The sequence below is a fragment of the Lepidochelys kempii genome, chromosome 12 (assembly GCF_965140265.1).
Source record: "Lepidochelys kempii isolate rLepKem1 chromosome 12, rLepKem1.hap2, whole genome shotgun sequence".
NCBI lineage: Eukaryota > Metazoa > Chordata > Testudines > Cheloniidae > Lepidochelys > Lepidochelys kempii.
Window position 1 is genome coordinate 26,736,315 of NC_133267.1, and position 18,252 is coordinate 26,754,566.

Consider the following 18,252-nt stretch of genomic DNA (forward strand, 5'->3'; position numbering starts at 1 on the left):
CTGCCCTTTTTGGCAAATAAACTATTCACTGAAAAAAATTCACCGAGCTCTAATTCTGAAAGTGTTTGGCCTGGATTGAGGATGGCCATTGACGATGCCATCCCTGGAGTATGCAACGAAAGGAGCTGTAAGGCTCACTTGTTCCAGGGGGGAACTAATATGCTATGTCCCTTGACCGGAAGGGGGAAACTATTCACCTTTCCGCTAGCTCAGCCCCACAACTAGCTGGCATTGGAGGGGGTCAGAATCAAAGTCTTACCCACTCCCTACTCACATGCACAGGATGTGAAGGAGCAGCCTCATACAGATTGCTGTCCTTGTTCCTATTGTGTGAGCTGCAATGGAGGTAGCCTGTGAAGCATAAGAGGTGCCTTACTGTATGGGTTCAAAGGGAAATTACTGTATTATTTTGTTGTAAAGAAAGAGAACTGTCCTGATACTTTGGATTAATAGCAATACAAGAGGAAAAATAATGTTCATTTTTGTATGGTCTTTATGCTGCATTAACTACAAAGTGGCTTCAGTTTAAAAGGCATTGCAGAGGACCAGAACTTAACATTAGGGTTAGATCTCTGAGCTATTTTAGTAATCCTCACTTCAAATGGTTTCTTCGCTCCTGACCAAATCTTCTCATCAAATCTTGTTGCTTCTCCCTCTGTCATGTTTGTCATCCACTCTTCTCCATCCCCACTGTCACAATACGTTTCTCTCTAACACAAGGATGACTCTAATTGCTGCTTCTCCAACTTCTCTAATGCTCACCTTTCAGCCTTCTAGTGGATAAAATAATCTTGTTTTCCCACCACTCTGCCTGCATTGCTTCCCTCCTCTTATTATATATGTGTTATCATAGAGCCAGCATCCATTCTCCTAGGTGCTGTACAAACACGCAACAAAAAGAGTATCTAAGAGCTTACAATCTAAGTACAAAACAAGAGTGGACACAGCCAGATGGATAAGAGAGTACGAACGAACAATGAGACAATATTGAGAAGCATGATAGGCAGTGATCGCAGCAGTCTAACTTTTGTCAAATATTTTATATGCTCCACTGCAGATGAGAGTTGCAAGGAGGAGAATAAGTTAGTTTTACAGATGTTTATGGGAAGCATCTCCCAAGTGTGGGGGTGGTGAAAGGAGAAAGCACAAAAGTGATTGCTTGAAAATTCCGTAAGTGGGCAATGGAGGCTGGTATCGGGCCAATTGGAGGCAGGAGTTGACCTTTCAAAACTGTATAAGAGATGATAGGAAGGGTGGAGTTAGGCCATGAAGCGCCTTGAAGGTGAACACAAGCAGCTTTTGTTTGGTGAGATAGAGAAGGGGGAGCCAGTGGAGGGATGCTAAGAGGAGGGCTGACATGGTCAAAGTGATGGGGTAGGAAAACGATCTTTGCAGCAGCATTCTGAATGGATATGAGTGGGGCAAGATTGCATGTGTCAGAGAAAAACATTTTGCAGTAATCGAGACATGAGATAAGAGCCTGGGAAGAATTTTAGCTGTGTGAATGGTTATGAAAGGCCATATCTAAGAGTTGTTATGCAGAAAAAATCTGGAAGACTTAGTCATAGCCTGGATGTGAGGACCTACAGAGAAGTCTGAGCTGAAGATGATGCCAAGGTTATGGTCAGGGTGACAAGCAGCATAGTCGTGTTGCCCACAGTGATCACGGAAACTACCAATGATGCTGGTTGCCTGTCACTTTCTGCATAAAGTTCTGTCTTTTTTATCTTGATTTTAAGGCTGTACATGGCTCAACCCCTGCCAACGTTTCATCCACCATCACTCCTCACCTTTCCCTCTCCTTCCTTTCCATGCTGCTGGGCTGATTCCAGATAGGTTACAGTTTCATCCTGGGGAGAATTTTTGTGTCCCAGTTATGATCCCAAGAGAAGCAGGATTTAGTATAAACAGAACTATAATTTTAACTAATGAAGTCCTAGCATGAGTTTTAAATTCAGAACTTCTTTTGTTAAAAGCTTTCACTTATGTGTTCATATACATTTTTGTCTTGCTGTACCTGCTTAAATTTACTAAGAGGTTGCCAATCAAATGGTTGTTCAGTTGTCAGCAATAAACTTATGCTTAAGATACCCTTGGTATACACATGTAATTTAAATAATGACATCTGTCAGTAGTATCCACTTAAACAGTTATAATGTTGTCAGATTATTGACAAGTGGCATTAGTTTGTACATTTTTCTATCTTTATCTGTTTAGTAACATTATTTAAGTCTGCAAGAGATGCTGGCCTTTTAGATATGAATTCATTTCTGATACCTGACATGATGTGACTAATGGCATTTTACATCATACAAAAGAAACAGTGCTGCAACTCAGTTATTAGCAAAATATATTGTCTCTCTATATTAGACAATATATTGTATAATTGAAAACTTCAGTGAAAGAGGCAGGAAATTAGAGGCAGTCAGCCCAATTCTATCCTTAGTTACTTGAGTTACTTCTGATTTTTAAATATTTAATAAAAGCACAGTTCTTGTCCAATGAAAGAAAGAAATTGCTTATTTTATTATTGTGTAATACTTAATTCAGCTGAAGTTTTAGTAAAATAAAGCTGACCTAATACTTTTAAAAGTGTCCATGCCTTCAAGTATGTGAATACTACTACCAGTCTGACTGCAGAGGAGGTATTCATTACATAATACTTCACTGGCAAAATGTCAGATACAATAGTTTGGAATGTAACCAAACAGCCCTTAGAGGCATTCATCTTAAATAAAGGCTTTCCTTGACTCTGAAGTGACTTCCTGGAGTCATATGATCTTTCAGTATCCTCCTAGCAGTGCTGTTGGCAAACATTGCTTACTGAGTTATCATGTTGTAACACTAAAATTATTGGATTACGATGCATTGGCTCTAGGAAAATAGCCTGTGAATCCTCAGTGAGTTGGACAAAGGTAGAGCTCAGTTTCATTGCTGGTGGCAGCTGATAGTGTGCCTCCTAGAACACAAAACAAAAAATACAATGTGTTGTACAGGTTGGCTATTTCTATTGTAGCTGGGCTTGAAAGAGGCCCTGATTATCTTGCTGAAACTACTACTATTTGAACCTAGCAGAGACAGTTGAGTGTTTTGTAGAAGCACTAAAATCAAAAGGAAAGCTCGGCAGTAAAAAGCAATGGAAGAAAGCTCTGGAGAAAGTCTGGCAGAGACTTCTGTTTCTGGAAGATTCCAGCTGCTGCAACGATCACATCCAGGAGGTGCTTATTATTTGTTTAAATTTAAAAATCCAGAGAAGAAAATTCTGTCTTTTTACCACCCGGATGATGATCACTTCCCTCTCAAATTCCACACAATTGTTCTGCTAATTGTACTGGGCTAGTGTTAATCCCTGATAAAACTGGCTATACCAGTATCTGGATACCACCCATCTTAGTCTTTTTGGATATCTGGAACAAACCATTTCTCAAAGTTTTCAATTTTGGTAGTGTTACAATTCTCCATTGCTACAATTGGTAAAGAGCCAAGCCTTTTAACATGAAAAATAGCAAGGAGAGAACAGGAAGCTTGAGTATGAAGTAATGGAAAAGGGAAAATCAGTGGAGGAATTCAGATGGGTTATGTAGTATATGTAGTATATGAAGTATATGATGTATTATTCTGCCATGAAAAACAGTTCCTAATACAATAATAAGAGAAAATAGTAGGGAAAGATTAAATATAGCTTTTCCCTGATGCAATAAGTATTAATTTTTTCCCTATTTTTCTTAAAATTTCTTGGACTATTTGGATTTCTCCCTCGTCTATCCCCTTATGATTCCAGATGTTGTTTTAGTATCATAACTCACCATATTAACTCACTTTATTAAAACTAAAGGCTCAAAGACCATTGGTTTCAGCAGTTGTTGGATCAGGTCCTATACAGTTGTCAGTTCCTTTTTTACAGCACAGAGTGTGTTAAAAGGTGGGTAGAGACATCATACACTGCTGCTGAAATGGCTACATGGCACTCTGAAAGGAGAGATGCAATTTAATAATTTCTCCTCTCTCTCCCCCCCACTTTATTTTTCAGCTTGCTTAAATCTATATACAGTCCAAATCACCTGTGTGGACATATTTTCACATACACTGCCTTTGGTTCCTGATCATCTCATTAGCTATGTGCATGCATCTCCTATTGACTTCAGCAATCAGAAACCATGAAAAGGAGAAAGGAACTGACTTCAACAGAAGTTGCACACAAACTACATTAGAACATAGCATGTACCATGTTGCACTGAACAGTGTAGCGATAGTTGAGCAAGATAATGTGAACAAGTCCTCACAACTAGTAAAAAGCAGTTTTATTTTTCATTGCTCTTCATCTAACCCATTCCCTTCTCTTTTTGAGCATTTTCCTTTGTTGTATCACAGCCATGAAATTGGGGGTGGCAAAGCTATTAGCTTTTCTAGTGCCTGCCAACTGGTCAGTGCGGAACAATTCTCTCCAGTATATTTTTCTAATGCATTGTCTACTAAAATTCCACAAGAGATGGAGTTCTCATGCTTAAGTTTGTTAAATCTTGCGGGTTTGGAATTTATTTTTTTCAATCATGTCTCTTAATAGGAAGCATCTGATGTCCATTTTTCTGTGTGTGTCAGACCAAAGTCAGGTTACCCTCTTAGTTATTTTGAGAGTTCTGGCTGTTACCTGAGCAGGCTGGGTATTTTGGTTGGCTGTGTCTGGTCTTATTTTCATTCTGGAAGTATTTGGCAATAACAAAAAAATAAAAAAATCATGGTCTTGTGATAAAAATTTTGTTTTAAGTAAAAAATAATAGGCATTCAGAGGAAACCAAACCAAACGGCACTTCCACTCCCAAGGTTCCCTGTTCCATTTGTAAGCCTTCAAGGCTGGGGTTTTATAAACAGTTTGAAAACCAACATAAACATCTCTGAAATATTGGGTACTGGGACATGAAAACTGCAGAACAAACAGCAGATTCTTTTATGTCCGCAGGAGAGAATGTGTGTGCTCTCCACCTCATCTGCAAGTGCTGAATTTTATGTTATCTCTCCCCCCCTTACACACACAACAGCTACTTTTACTTGATACAGTAAAAGAATGAAGCATGCTTTGCCTTTCACCTGTAGGAACCTGCATAAATATCCTTTGTATCATTCTCTGATAAATCTAAACAGTGAGGTATGGGGAAAGACACATAACTGGTCTCATTTAGAGTCAACAGAACTCCAAAGTGACCTTTCTTTTAAATTGTTGGAATTTATAGAAGGACTGCACACAATGGCATCACATTCCAAACATGTCTAAATAAAGGTCTGAGGGTCATTAAGCAAATTTGAAGGGGTTTAAATGGACCTCAAACTTATAGTGAAACTGCTTAAACTTCCAAGTTTGGAGTGATTACGGGGACAGGGAGGAGGGTTGAAAACCCTAAGTTCCCATGCTGAAACCACACATTACTCTAAGTTCACTCAAAACTCACTGGAGGTTTGCAAAACCTGATGAAACCCAAACCTCCATTATAAATAAAACCAAGACAGATGGCTCTATCCAGGCTAAATTCACTCCTATGGCTGCTGATCTGCAGAATTTTAGGAACTACCTGATAGTGAGGTGATGGGTTCTTCCCTAACTCTAGGATCAGGCAATAAAAGTATGTGTGAATGTGGGGGAGGGGAGGGATGTGAAATATGAGGGTGAAATCCTGGCTTCTTTGAAGTTAATGGGCGTTTTGGCATTGGATGGAGCCATGGACTTCAACAGCAAACAATATCTTTCAGTCTTTGGCCAGGAAAATCATACAGACCCTGTAAGCTAAAGATGTTGGTGAAAGTTTTCTTTCCCCACAATTGTATGCTTCAGGGAATTGAGTTCCTTGAGTCCCCTCATGTTGACATCTTCATTAACTATTTTTTCCTACTGCAACAGTAGGACAGTCTGATGGTACTTTTCTAGTCTCCAAATGCCTATTGCAAGTTATCTCCATAATTATTCTTCATCACTGATGACACATTCAAATTTACTTACCCTATAGAAGGTTCCTGAAGTTATGTCTACACTACACACTCCTGGTGGCATGGTGTAGGATGTGCATAGCTATATGCCTCCATAAAAAGCAGGCTGTGTCCATAATGTGTTGTGTAGCTACATGCAGCAATGAAAGGCTCTGGCAGGGGGATGTAGTGGGTAAAGGCTCCAGCAATGGGGTTAGACTAGGGGAGGCACTGTTTGGTCAAATAAAAAGCCTTATAGGTTGTATACCCTCAGGGTCCCGGCATATCTTTAGTCACCTGAGCAGTCCTTCACTGTCTACACTGCCATTTATACCTGTGCTATGGGGACATGCAGTTTATATAAGCTCCACAATGGTGTAAGGAGTGTGAAGTGTAGATGTACCTCTGGCGTTGTCTTCCCAGTAGCTGAAGTGCACAAGCAGAAAACTCTACAGAATTCTTCAGATCTCTTTATGGCCTTCACTATGTCAATAATTCAAATGGAAATCAATGGATCTATTTCTGTGGGCTGTTATAGAACGCAAGACTTGATGGAGTTTAGGTTTGCATGTGGAAAGCTTTGTTTCTTAATATTTATAAGGGATTAAGTTCTGCTTGTCAGAGGAAAGCTGCTTTTTTAATTTTAGTTTTGTTCTTGTGATTTGTGTCTGGGCCCCCTTTTCTTTTTGTAACCATTCAAATAAGTGGAAATATTTGACTGTAGCAGTTACGTGAGTTTATTTGCTCATCTCTTTCTTTTTCTTTGTAAAGTTAAACATAGTTCTTCTTAACAGCCACTCTAATCCATATTTTTGTTTTCATCCTCAGTTTGGCAAACTTTGTGTTTCTGACATTCCAATCTCTCTCGTTTGTTTTGTCTCTTCAGATATGTGTTCAAAATTGCCCAGTTTCCTCAGCTTTCTCATTATTTTTTCCAAAACCCCATGAAATGTCACATAATAAAAGGATAAACAGGTCTAACACTTAATACAAGGAGACTTTATGGACTGGGTGATTCTAGTAATGATATCCAATATATGAAATCAGTAAAAGATCAGTAGAACATAGAATATGATAATATGGCACATTTATATAGTTTAATACACAGTGAGATTAGGAAGTCTTTACCAAAAAACTCCAAGATTGATCCCAAAATAAATTACTGCTGGAAATCACATTCTTTCTAGTTTTCCATCTCAATACAGACAAAACAAATCAAAACCCATTTAAAATAAAATAAACTCACTTCTAGTACAGAAGGAGCTATCAAGCAAATTATCTTAGAAATGAATGCTTACACACTATTAGCTTCCAGGAAGCTGTAGCAAAAGTGGGAATCATATGTGGCAGATATAAATCCTTCATTCTTACTACTTATGTAAGACTTATATTCACAGTTGGGTACTACTATGAAGTTTTTAGTCCTCCGTTATGATTCCTTTCCCCACATTGGGCTCCATCCCGCAAACTTTCTAGGATCCAATTTAAGATAACAAACCAAAGAGTGCTCTTGGAAATTCAGAGCAAACCCATTAAAGGTTACTGTGGATTTACATTGGAATGATTGACACCTGAGTTTGGCACAATGAATTCTGAGCACATTAGACTTGCAACATAAGCCTTTTAGTTGCCCATGTAGATTTGGGTGACTACTGCAAAAAAGTATTTGTGAATGTGTGACGTGTCATTCCATATTCTTTATAAAAATATGCTTATGATATGAATATGACATAACTGAGAGATACTTTATGCAAGATGGCTCGTGAGATATCATTGGAAAGGTTATGATTTACTGAATGTGATTATCCTATTTGTATGTTTGTATCATTTCTGTATCTGAAATTAGGAATATTGACTATGTATCTGTATTTCAGCTGTTACTTTGGGTGACACCCCCTGCTAACACTTCAGGTACAACAATGAAAAAGGCAGACAGTGCTGATGGCCCGTCAGCAAGAAACAATGGACTGTAAAAGAGCTTAGTCTTCCTGTGAAGGTGTGGGTCAGCCTGTGAAGAATGGCTACAGGGGCCCTACAGAGGCATGTGACCATGTCACCTGATAGTGGAATCCTTCTTGAATTCTGTACTTTTCCATGAGAAGCTGGGGTGTGTGTGTCAAACTAGGAAACAAAGCACTCCCTACTTATGCAAATCCTATTTAGGGGTGGGGAGTGAGATAATCCAGGTTGTCAGTTCTCCCCTGACACCCCACCAAAGAAGACTGCTGGAAACAACTATGACTGAACAGGGGGAAAGAACTGGACCCAGGCAGGAAGGGCATCTGGCCTGTGAAGAAGATTATTAGAATCACATTTAGGGTGAGAACTTACATGTAACCAGTTTCTTTAGTGTATTAAGCTTAGTTTGCATGCTCTGTTTTCTTTTCTTAGTAATTTGCCTTGTTCTGTCTGCTACCTCCTTAACTACTTAACATACACCTGTTATAGTTAATAAACTTATTTCTGGTTTACAATATAACCCAGTTTATGTGATTTCTAACTGGGGGTAGAAGGGGTGAGAAGTTGTGCATACCCTCCTCCACATTGAGGGAAGAGGTGAATTTCATATAATTTTGAGTTTGTACTCCAAGGGGGTGTGGACATCTGGGTGCTGTGGCAAGCCCCATAAGCTGAGCATTCTCAGAGCGGACCTCTGTCTCCCTGCCTGTGTGCTTGGCTGGAAAAGGCTGGAGAGCCTAGCCCTGCAAGGCTAGGTAAAAGGGGGCCCAAAATGGCAGAATAGTCTGGCTCAGTGGGGTCCCAGCACACTAGGTGACATCCTAGGGGGTCCAACCTATCACAGAATGTTTGTATAAAAGTTTCAGATTCATATCAGTGTTTTTTGTGCCCCCTTTACTTTGTCTTTTGAAAACATTTGTGCAACAAATTTTTAGTAAACAAATGTTTTGCAAATGCTTGCGAATGCTCAGAGTGTTTATTTGGGTCACCTGAAGTCTTTTTTTATTTGTTTGTTCCTTCCATAAAACTTTAAACCATCCCATCAGGGAGCCAAAAAGTCCATGTGACTAAGGTGACATGGCAAATAGTGAATATTCCATGAACAAACCTTGGCTGAAGTATGTTTGAGTAAAGGGTTTGTGAAACAGTTTTGAAGAATAACCAACACAATAAAATTGAATACTCCTTGTGAATAGCCAGTGTAGAGAGGAAAAAAAGTCAAAATTGACTGAATAAATTATTCGGTTTGACTAGCTCACCCTTTCCTAATTCCACAGATGGATTGAAGTCCACAGACTGGTAAGATTGCAAGGTGTTTCAGAGACAAAATAATAATAAAAATGGGCTAATGGCTTCAAAGTGTTTAGGCACAATCTGGTCAAGATTTTCTAAAGTCACTAGAGACACTGAATGTCTCAGTTTTAGGGTGCTCAGTTTGAGAAATGTTTAAGCAACAGCATTTTATAATAATTAGTCCCATTTAATGAGTCTCAGGTTCAGCCCCCAAAATCACTACTCACTTTTGAAAAATATTGTTTTTTCCCTTTCTAGTAATAGTATTAATGTTACTGTAACCCTAATGCAAATTTTGTAGAATATTACCTGAAATGTTAACTTCAGGGAATTTAGGGGGTTAATAAAATGGTGGTGGTTATATATGCATATATTTTTTCTAGTGCACTGATGTTTTTCATATTAAGGTTCATAGGATCTTTAACATAAAAACGTAAGGATGGCCATACTGGGTCAGACCAAAGGTCCATATAGCTCAGTATCCTGTCTTCTGATAGTGGCCAATGCCAGATGCCCGAGAGGAAATGCACAGAACAGGTAATCATCAAGTGAGCCATTCCTTGTCGCCCATTCCCAGCTCCTGGGAAACATGCTAACCTCAAAGGCCTCTATCTTTATTAATGCACTAACATATTTTTAAAAGTATCTAAAAGCAGATTTACATGATACATTAGAATACCACCTTTGTAGAAGCTGGGACATATCTATTAAACAACATGAGTCTGGAGAAAGTCCTTAGCTATGTAATTACGTTATAGACCCTAATATCTCTATTTCATCTTATTTGCACATATTTTTACTTTTTTTTTTAAATAAAAGTGTGCAGACAAAACATTTGTCTCAGTAATTTTATGGGCCTGGCTTCAGCCCAAACATCTAACTTAAGACTGAGAGCCAGGTCTTCAGTGGGTATAAAATGATAATTGTCCATAAGATCTTACTCTGTCTAGCAGACGCCCCAGAAGAGTAGATCATCATGTGTGCCATGCATACCTTAGCCCTGAAAGAGAAGGCACAATTTTATATTTAGTTCTAAATGTTATGGCTTTGTGGGTTTTCAATGGGAGTCAGGTTCCTGTCGTTTATGCTTTTGAAAATCTCTCCCTTAAGCCCCACTTCAGCAAAGTGTTCAACATGTAGTGGACATTCAGCACATGAATAGTCTCACTGGCTTCAGTAGAACTGCTTCCATGTTTAGTGCTTAAGTCCTTCCCTGAATAAAGGACCTAGTGCAGATTTAGAATAAAGGCCCTAGTGCAGGTTCACTATCATTTCTTGCCAGCTGGTATAAATTGGCATCATTCCACTGAAGTTAATGGAATAATTTATATTAGCTGAGGATCTGGCCCATTGTCTGAATAGATATTATTTATAATATTTTAATGTGTTCATGTTAATAGACCAGTATTCAAATGTGGGAACCTCTAATAAATGGTTTGATTCTTTCAGAGGTGCTGAGTACCTTCAGCTTCCATTTACGTCAAAGAGAGTTGTGGGTACTCAGCCCACTGAAAATCAGGCCAGTAATTGAAGTCAATGAGAGTATTCACTGTGTGTAAAGTTAAACATGTTTCTACATCTTTACAGACCAGGGCCCTACTTAACTAAACAACAATTTAAAGCTCCAACCTTGCAGTTAATTCACTGCAGGCAGACACTGCAGTGTGGACATGTGAAGCCCAGTTGATGGCAATAGGATCCATGCTGGCTCAGCTGTTTGTTCACACAGAGTAAACTGAAGGATCAGAATTTTTGTGCTTAGCTGTCGACACCCAAGTTTAAATCCATTGGCTATACATTTTAAGTAGTGAACAACAGTGGAAGTATTTTCTGTGTTGGTAGAGAAAAGTCTAGTGTTATTTCATAGCGGTGATGGAGTAACATGCAGTATGAGATTAAGAAAATCTGCATTGCAATAATAGGAGCTAGAAACACAGCAAAAGATGTGTAAAGATTTAGTAGATGATGCAAAGGAAACCTTGATCTGTTAGAATCCAAATTGCATCTGATCTTCTGCAGTCTGTCACGCAAGCAGGGAAAGGTCAGAAAGAGCCTCCTTAGGCACGAAAAATATACAATTGCAGTCCACCATTTAAGGACTCTTCCCACAGGCTTTCACTGGACAAGGCACAATCTGAGCCTAAGAGCAGAATTTGGCCCTAAAATAAATAATTAGGAAATGTTAAATGGGGAAAAGAAAAAACAAAACAACTTGGAATAGGGTTTTTGTTTTTAATTGTCTAGCCAAAGAGGCTGAGTAGCACTGCAGTGAAATCAACAAAGGCGTCTAAAAGCCTGGGCTTGTGCCCATGATGCCGAGGAAAAACAGTGTGTGACCTGTATAATGAAATCTGCAGCTTAAGAAGTGGAGACTGTTGGCTCCATAAAATCAGATGTGCTTATAGTAGCAAATATTAATGCCAAACTTAGAATTTTATACATTGGGATCTTTCAATTCAAATTATTTACCTGGATTCAGTGTGGTTCTGAGGATTTTTGTTTGCATTTTTGTATGTGTGCAGAAGTATGATTTATTGTCAATGAACTTTTTATATGTTATAATAATTCTTCAAAGTCTATAACACAATAATTAGATGCCTTCAATTTTTCAAAATGTATTCTGTGTATGACAGACTTCTCAGTTTATTGTTATGTCAGACAAAAAACACACACATTCATAATGTTATTGCATGCCCTCTGGCATTATTTATATACTAAAAATTCAAAAGGAATTGTGTTACTGGAAAATGTCTGACAATGGTGTATCTCAAACCTACATCTACATTTAGGCAATTTTCTTTTCAGTGGTTTAAACTTTACTACTCCAAGAGATATAAAGTGCAAATGTATCAAAATATTGCACAGGCTTCTTTGCTGCAAAAATTAAGGAGGAATAAAATCTATTTTCTGTAGATTTCCTGTGTCCTGAGTTAAAATCTACTCATATGAGTAATCCTATTGATTTTACTTTATGACCTCTCTAATTTGTTATGCAGTAAGAGAGCCCTGCACAAAATGAGGGGAGATCTCACTCCTCAGTATTTGTCTGAATTATCTGCAAGCTTTTAGGCCCTAATCCTGCAATCACATATGCACGTGAGTAACTTTCTAGATGTAAGTAGTCCCACTGAATTCAATTGTCTGTGTGTAAAATGAATCACATGTGTAAGTGCTTGCAGAATTAGGTCTGTCTCCTGTAATGTTTCACAGCTGTTTTTTGGAAAAATCTTTAGCCCTCATTGACCTGACGCAGGAATTAAATTGAAATGGATGATCTTTTTAAAATTAAATATTACTGAGTCATGTTATATTATGGTGCACCCAAGAACCCCACAGTTTAAAAACTATCTATTCCATTGAGAATTGTGACCGAATCTTACTAAAACCCTATTAAACGCTGAGGATTTTCAGGCACATAGGAGGCTTTTGTTTCTGTTTATACGCACATGTCTGCCACCTTTTTAAATTGTTGCTTTTACAATGTGTAGAGTGAAGTGCCCTAGTGTCCTTGTCCACCTTAAAAATAACAGAAACCAGGTGGCTTAAGTTCAGAGCGGAAACTCAAAGGATTCCATTGCAAGTGATACATGGCAATAAATTAGAAACAACTGGATCCAGACAAAAGACAAATAAAAAACAAAACTTTGACTGAATTTGATATCAGAAAATAAACTGATAAGGAATGTATTTGCTTAAGATGAGTTTCACAACAAAGAGGTTAATAGAAGAAATTAAAGCTGGCAATCTGGGTTTCACTCCATACTGACCACTCTAGACTTTTAAATAGCATTTCTTAATCTCTCTCATATGAAAAACTTCGGGGATTCAAGCATTGTTCTTGCGGATGGTAAGATTTGTGAAACTAGTTCTTAACAAACTAAAGAAAGTATTCCTTTATATTCATTTACATTTCTATACTAAATAGTGTAACCGTATGTCAGTGTGTAAGATATAAAATAGAGTGCTCCATCTTCATGGAAGTCAAACTTCAGATGAATTATCAGTTGCATGTGACGTAAGGCTACCTTCTACTAGCCTTAAACAAGTTCTAAGAGAAGCCCAGTTTAAATATGTGTCTCAGTATAAAGGAATGTTCCTCAATTGGATAAGGTCCTTTTGTGCCTTTCTGACCTATTTAAAATTGTAAATGACATTTCTCATGCTACAGTGCTGCCACTGTAAAAGGGAGATGTTTCCACATTGCGGCACACTGGATTGTGCAGGATCCCCTAGGGAGCACATGAAACATGGTTTCAAAATGGCAAGAGGTGTCTTTGAACTGGCCTGTTGCCTTTTTAAAATGTCCAGTTTTTCCTTTTATAAAAAGGCATATTTGAACCTATGCCTCCATGTGTGTATGTTCATATTCTGTTTAAAACAAAACAACACCTTTTAAAAGCAGGCACTCTCTTTTTGATGGTGCAATTTCAGAAATAGCCATTCAGGCCAACTGACAACATTTAGGGGTCAGATTATGCATTGCTTACAAGGGCAAAACTCCCATGGATGTAATTTTAATATCAGGCATTTGTCTTCAAGCAGATTTCCCCAAACAGCTGTCTTTTATACACTGTTTGTCAAGTAGGAAAAAACCTTTCTTTTTATCCACCTCTGAATTTCTTTCAAACAAAGAGAGTAAACATTTTTAATACAACCCAGAAAATAGAAGGCTGTCTCATGTGAAATGATGAAAACATTGCAAATGCCCTGATCAGAGAACACATAGTCCTCAGATCTCATTGCTTCATGCATTTCTGAAAGGTGCTCAGATACCACGATGATGGGCAGAGGCACAGCATGAGAATCTGACTAGAATATACAAATCCTCAGCTAAATTTTCTGGCATCATTGAATGTCTAGTCGCAGTTTACAGATGTTAACATTTTCAGTGATATACTTAGGGAGATTATCATATTCCTACACTTCCCATTTCTATTTTGGTCTCTTACTGTGGCATCACTCTCAAGAGTCACTATTGAACAATCAATAATACAGGGACAATGGAATAACTTCTTGGAAATCTAGCCCTGTATATTCCATACTTTCTGATGAGAGAATGGTATAAACTGAAACTAGATAACTTTCAGAGGTGTATCCTCTTTCTTGGGAATGGCCAGAAGTGGCTAAATAAATTACAACAAACCCTCTTTAAAGGAGAAGTAGTGTTTTTCTACCATTTGAATTCAGTCTGTATCCTGCAAATCTAAATAAATAGTAGGTGTAGGTTTCACTGAAAGAAAAACAGTTGAAAAGTTTGAATCTGATTCACATACCAGTGGGTAGGCTGGAATCCAAGGCTTGAATTTAATATGCCCATGTAAGGCGTTTCCTGATCTACACTTTGTAGACAGAGGAGTGCTGAGGGAGTTAGTCAGCTCTGTAGCCAGAGTGCAAGAGGATTTGAAACCTTTCCTTAATGTAAAACAGATGCTTAACAACAATAACCTGGGGAACAGGGCATTCACAAGGAGGAGAGTGGATCTGGCAATCTTACCAGTTACTGGTCCCTTTGTCATTCAACAAGCAACAATAAGACTGGAAGTGTGGAACTAGCAACTCTACAGATTCATGGAATAAAGTGCAGGTATAGATAGGCCCTGATTCTACAATAGACTCTGTGACCCCATCATTGAAGTTTCTCCCACATGCATCACTTTGGAGGACTGGAGCTATAGTGTTTGCCAATACAAATTCAGTATTTACCAGTAGTAAAGCTAGGTGATTACCTAATAATATTCTGTGAATATTTACCTGAAGAAAAACTGCACCAACTGGCATCTCTTTTGTATTTGCTGTCTATGAACTTTCTAGTAAATGAATGTTTGGCTTGAATGTTCACATATCCTGTATATTTTTAGATAAATAGCAAATCGCTCTTATCTGTGGGTTTTGTACTTCTGCTCATCACCATTTTGTGCCCCTTCACACAATAAATTGGCAATAAGGAAGGACTTTGTGGAGTTTCTGGTTCTTCTTCTTTTTCAGGTTATAAATATTTACAGAAAATGAACCTGAAACTCATAAAGTTGAATGTTCATACTGTAGACTTGATCCTGGAAGTTATGTTTCTCTTGTCAGGAAACAAACGACATGTGACAGAAGTGTGCAATCAAAGCTAAATCACACTGCCCAAATTTTGAATATAGACTACTCATAATTAAATTTGTCCAAAAATTCTGTAATCCAAGAATAAACATGGCTAGAACTTATTCAACTAATAACAATGAAGAATGAATATATATACATATTAAACTGTAAGCTGCTTGCATAGAAGTCACCACACAATGATATTGATACATTCAGTACTGCCAATTTTCACAATTTTATGGTGACTCAAGTGATTTTGGTGTGTCTATTACCTATCTCATGAAAACATGATGAAAAGTTGCCAACTCACGAATTTACCCTTATTAAAATGGCCACCATTCCCTATTGCAGTCAATGGGACTAAAGCCTGCAAGATGGCTGCCATTTCTCTCCTGTCCATCTGCATGTGGAAGTAAGGCTGCTTTTAATAAAGTTGGTTGCTACCTCCCACTGTTTTCAATTAGATTGAAGACATGCCCACAAGCAAAATGGCTGCCATTCTATGGTTTGGGGGGAAGACAGGATCACTGTGAGGCTCAGCAGAGACACCGAATATTGTGGAATAGTTTTAATTACTATTATTTTTGTATTTCTCCATTTGGAGACAGCCACTGTAGGGCCCTGATCTTGCAAACGCACTGCTGCACATGTGTACTTTTACCCACAAAAGTAGTCCCCATCAAAGTCAGCGGTCTACTTATGTGCTTAAAGTTAAGCATACATGTAAGTATTAGCAGGACTGAAGCCTAAAAATTCAGGCCTCTAGAAGGAGAAATGTTAACTAATACATTTTAGAACTCTTTAAAATGATCTTCACATTGTTTTCAGGTAGTATATATGGAAAAGTAACTGAAACAGGGTGGTCTGTCCCTTTAAAGGCTAGGGAATCTGGCGGTAGTCAGCACTTTTCAATTTATCAGACCCAGCTGGGAAGGGGTCAGGTGAATTCCTATAAAAGGCTGAGAGCATGTTCAGGTCAGAATGATCTGGACTAGTGCAGTCGGCTTTGAAGCAGGAGCATTGAAAGAGACAAAGGGAAAAGCCTCTGGGTGCTGTAGCCCAGGGTGGGTGGAGAAACAGTTTTCTGTGATGGATGTTTTTGCCTAACTTCTATACTGGAAGAATAAAAATGTTCCTTCCTGGGCTGAGGGAAATGAGGTGAGCGGCTCACGTGTGGTGGATGACGTGAGCAGGCAATTGGCCCAGGAACTGAGGCAGCGGCTGAGCTGAAAACAGACAAGGTTTGTGGCGCTGCAGAATTAGTTTGAAATGTTTGCTCTTTGGTTTGTTGAGAGGAGAACACTGGTAAAATATGAGGTTAGGTTTAAAGTAATAAAACCCACTTGCTTTCAATATTGCTAAACCTGTATAGGGGGAAAAATAACTTGTGGGGGCTCCAAACTATTTGTTTCAAGAATCAAAAAGAAAAAGAGGATGCTCTATGTGTTTGTGAGGGATGAGAGCTTGTTGGCACGTCTGATTTAGTGCATGGTACAAACACATTTCCATACTTCTGTTCTCACTTAACTGAAGCCCAGTGAGTGAGATGATCAGATATTTAGTTAATTTTACTTGGTTGCTCAATTGCTGTAAGGAAATAGCCAGCAGGGTGGGAGACCAGCTGAATTGTGTCACAGATGGACAGTCCGTTAGAGAAATGTAATCAAGTTGAGTGTAGGACCTTGCTTTGCTTGCCCAAAAATGTCAACACAAATTGTGAAGAATTGACTAAATAAAATAGCGCAAAACTGCAAGGTGTAAAGTTACACATGCTCTTCATAGTGTGCCATAAATGGTAAGAAATATCGGAGGACCTGGTAAGATAAGAGGAAAAGTACATATGATAAGAGAGGAGTGTGGGATAATGCTTTTATTGGGGTGGACCTCATTACTCCTCAAGGCTGAAGCCATAAATGAGTTATCCCGATGAGTGTTCTTTCACACTGGGAATCAACCCCTTCCTCTGGTCTGAAATGTCTATTTCTAGCCCTGCTTTTTGGAGAGGAACGTAGGAAATATTTATCTGCCAGCTAAATATTTTTTAAAGATGGTGGTGGTTTATTTGGGGGGTGGGAGGGGTGTTTTTTGGTTTTGCTCAGTGGTTTGGAATATTGGAGGTAGTCCTATTTAAATTAGGAGTCAGAGTGCAGGTGAAGTTATCACTGTTACCTGATGAACATTATTACCTGTTGCTTGACAAACATAATTTATCACATGCCTCTGCAGGAGGTCACCACACTTAGCCCAATGCAAAGTATATAAAATATCCGTTTTCTATATGTTTACCATTGCAGTTAATCTGACTTAAACTGTGCACACTGAGAGGGTGGTATATAACAGTGTGTATGGTAAGATCTGCACAGCATCAGAAATTATTCCATAATGCTTTTTTATGCTTTCCTTGAATCCACAAGGTCAGAACATTCAGCATTGTTCTACTATCAAAGAGAAATAAGATTTTGTTCTCTTTTGGAAACTTGCTCACAGATTTTGTTTTCATTGCAGACAGTTCAAAACACTATAACTAGCGAAGTAAAGATGAAATATATTTTGCATTTTTTAAAAGTTCTCTCTAAAGAACCAGAGGCACTTCACAAACCTAATTGTATACATCAGCACTCCCAACAAAATCTGTTTGCACAGCAGTCAAGGCTATTCTTGCCTGTATCCTCAGCTGTAGACTGATAGCAGTTTCTCTGCTGCAGAGTGCTATTTCTTTCTGCTCTTTTCATGAATTCTTTGCATCTCCCCCTATTTCCCCTTCATGTTGTCTTAGAAGATGATTATTGTTTGTTCTGGTAGGATCTAGAAGCCCAAATAATGAGTAAGGCTCTTTGCTAGACATTGTACAAGAGTAGAACATGTTGTTGACAAAGACATGATCTAGTGGCATGAGCCCAAGACTGGTCTAGAAACTCCTGAGCTCTAATCCTGCCTCTGATACCAACATGCTTTGTG